The sequence below is a fragment of the Miscanthus floridulus genome, chromosome 14, assembly GCF_019320115.1.
Source record: "Miscanthus floridulus cultivar M001 chromosome 14, ASM1932011v1, whole genome shotgun sequence".
In the NCBI taxonomy this organism is placed as follows: domain Eukaryota; kingdom Viridiplantae; phylum Streptophyta; class Magnoliopsida; order Poales; family Poaceae; genus Miscanthus; species Miscanthus floridulus.
In genome coordinates this window covers 57,355,019-57,357,764 of record NC_089593.1, presented here as the reverse complement: position 1 = coordinate 57,357,764, position 2,746 = coordinate 57,355,019, and the positions used below count along the sequence as shown (strand labels likewise).

At 50.9% G+C, this 2,746-nt stretch overlaps 1 pseudogene; it reads right to left on the bottom strand.

The window, feature by feature from the left end:
* Positions 1-399: 399 nt before the first annotated feature.
* LOC136502518 (putative disease resistance protein RGA1) lies at positions 400-2,118 on the bottom strand (annotated as a pseudogene).
* Positions 2,119-2,746: the final 628 nt, after the last annotated feature.

The following is a 2,746-nucleotide window of genomic DNA, read 5'->3' as shown; positions in this document are numbered from 1 at the left end:
CCGACCCGGGACTAAAGGACCCCCTTTAGTCCCGGATGCTTGCTCCCGGGTGGGGAACCGGGACTAGAGGGGGTTCCCCACCGGGAGTAAAGCTCTGTTCTGTACCAGTGCGGCTTCACAGAAATGTCAATGGTCTACGCTAATGTTGTCAAAGCTTTGCGTAGCAGGAGGACAAAAGATAGACGACGAAGTTACTACATCCGTCTCGCAGGCGATTAGTCAGTAGGCTACCACTTAAAAACTTCCAAGAGATAGATACAGCTATAGAGAGGGTCAAACCTTGGGTTTGTTCCGTGGTTGGTATGTGTACAAGCTTATCCAACCATTCAGTTATTACTTGGCCGTGTTCTTTCTTAGACTAGATACAGAAATTAAGACCGGCCGATAATATTAGAAAAAAACAAAAGTCCACTAAATTGACATATTTCAAGCATGGGATAATACAAGCTTTGAACACGGATTTTCTGATCCTACGGTGCAAGTGCAAGAGCAACGAGCAATATAGTAGTGGTTAAAGAATGGCAGTATTGACTTGCACAACAACACTTTGGCAAATCGGAGGTTATCTGCCCAACAGGCCAACATGCTATCATGAGGAGCAGCACCGTGCACATCCTTTAACATAACCAACTGCTGTGTCGACTGAGGAGGAAAGGAGGGGTCCTTATTAGAAAGTGTCACCTTCCACATGTCTACATGACCTGGCAGCAAGTTGTCAGCCAAGTCTGATATGTAGCTCATGCCATCACCGAGGGGACATATCTCTCCGATGTTGCTCCTCAGCACCTCGCACCAATGCCTGGCATCCGGGTGGTCCCTGAGCACCCCTCCAACGATCTTGGCACCGAAGAATGACCCGTTCAGCTTCCTTGCTATTGCTTTCCCTGCAGAGATCAGCCTCGGGTTCTCCTCAACGTCTCTGCTGGCAAATGCGTGGGCCTTGAAGAAGAACCAGTACTCAGGGCAGGGCAACGCCTTTAGCATGATTGGCTCCACTGTCCCAACGATGTTTGCGACACGTGGATTGTTTGTCGTGATGATCATCTTGATCATCCCAACATTGCTACTTCCCGGGCTCTTGAAGAACTCTTCCAGTATCTGCTTCTTGTGCATGTCCACGTCCTCAAATATCACCAGGCACCTCTTTTGCTCGCCACGAAAAGTAGTATTTCTCTTGACCAACTCCAGTGGGTCATTTGAAGAAGTTCCTTCGTTCTTTTGAACATCATAAGTGGATGAGAAACTGTACATCATGATCACTGGAAAGTGGCTACGCACTCTGGCATCGTCGCAGGCGTACTGCACTAGGGTTGTCTTCCCAACTCCACTGCCACCAACAATAGGTAGCACACCTAGTTGATCAGCTTCCTGCAGCAGAAAGTTGATGATACTCTCCTTCTCAACATGTCGACCAAACATCTGCCCGTCCCGGAAAATGTCTGTGGGTAGAGGGCGGCGGATCGGCTTGCAGTCTTGCAAGAGCAGGATGAACTCTCTTAGATCTTGACACATGCCCTGCAATCTCTGGAGCACCCTCTCAATCTCATCAGCGCTGCCGATACCGTCATGGCGCCAGGAAGATGCGCGCCTCATGGTGCAGCCAGCTGCTGCAACCCTCACACGCTTTGCTGGATTAAACAAGGACAAGGTGGAAACTTGGGGAATTACCTTATCATCATCATCATCTCTTTCAACTTCCTGCTTGCCACCGCCACACCCGACGGAGTCGAGCAAATAACTGCCCTGGTACTCGACGTCGATGAGCTCTGAGAGCCACTGGAGGGTGCCGTGGTTGGAGACCTGTCGCCCTTTTGCTTCCTCTACCGCGCTGTGGATTCTGATGACCAGATATCTCATCCTTTGCAGCCAGTCTTCAGTGCTCTCCTGGTTACTAAAACGCCCAATGAGAATAGAAATAGCTCTGCTGATCAGATCACCGATGATGGCGGAGACGATGGTATCGGCCATTGTATAATTCTACAGCAGGAGAAGCGATCTACAAGTCTTTCAGCAGGAAATATATGTGCATATGTGATGTGTGGCCGGCCTCGTTGGACCCAGTGGCGGACCCGGATATTTTCTAGAGCCTGGGCGAACATTACCACTCACGAAGGAGCCCGGGCAGACGCCCGGGGTGGCCAGGCCTTGGGACCGCCTATGGTTGGACCCAGTCCTCTAGTCATTGTTGGTGGAACTTTGAAGTCAACATAAGCAAGTCAACATAAGATGTATTTGCTGAAGCGGACCGGTCTTATTTATTTCGCCCGCGGAAGGAAAGCGACTACTTTTCTTCCTAATCCTTGTTTTTAGTAAGATGAGAAAAAAAACCCTCCCCAACGGCTCCTAATATATCCTCCTAAACTTTTAGTACTTCAGAAAAAAAAAAAACCACAGCTGCGTAAAGTTACGCGCACTCTCAGTCGCCTTCCCCGCGCTTTCTCCTCCTTGGGGCGGTAGTTTCTGGCACGACCATCTTCTTCGCGCCAAAGCGCGTCGTCCAGGGGAGGCTGTCGTCGCCACCGCTGACCTTGGGACGACTGGAGGAGGTACGTAATCCATCAATCTTTGCTTCTTGACATGGCCGATGGTTTTTTGTTGCTGCCGCGCGCGTCGTCCATGCCGCCCGAGAGGAAAGCGTCCTACAGACCAGGGCGTCGTTTCAGGCCACGCGTCGCACGGCAAGAAGCCAGCGGAGAGGAAAGCGGCGTCGGCCACGATGCACAGGTGCCCGAAGATGTCCTCGGCG